General features: G+C 28.7%; 1 protein-coding gene across 1 annotated transcript in view; it reads right to left on the reverse strand.

Moving 5' to 3' along the window:
- Positions 1-404, reverse strand: part of LOC119592384 (protein hairless-like) — a gene marked incomplete in the record, with an annotated part of 17,298 nt that overhangs the window by 952 nt on the left and 15,942 nt on the right.

Consider the following 404-nt stretch of genomic DNA (forward strand, 5'->3'; position numbering starts at 1 on the left):
AACTGGGGAGGGTCATTTTGGGCCCATTAACCCATCCTTTATTTACTATTACCTTTACTATTTTTTTCTTGTTATTTTATAAAACCCCCTTCCATCTCTCCCCAATAAAGAAATTTTAATACTTAGAAAATTATATTTTTTAATTCTTTTTAAAGTCTTTCTTTCCCATTTTTAAATTTAAAAAGTACGCAAAAGGTCTTTGGCAAAAGGCAATGCATAATTTTTTTTTCCTTTATTTTTTTTCATGGCCAGCCCAGGAAGAAAATATAAAGATACTAAAAAGTTGATGGGACATTATTTTTAACATAATTACTATATTCACCTCATTTTTTTTTTCCAGGATTGATATTCACTGACAAAAGAAAGGACTAATATCTTTTATCCCTAATTCCACCTTAGCAACT

This window comes from Penaeus monodon, chromosome 30 (genome assembly GCF_015228065.2).
Source record: "Penaeus monodon isolate SGIC_2016 chromosome 30, NSTDA_Pmon_1, whole genome shotgun sequence".
Lineage (NCBI taxonomy): Eukaryota > Metazoa > Arthropoda > Malacostraca > Decapoda > Penaeidae > Penaeus > Penaeus monodon.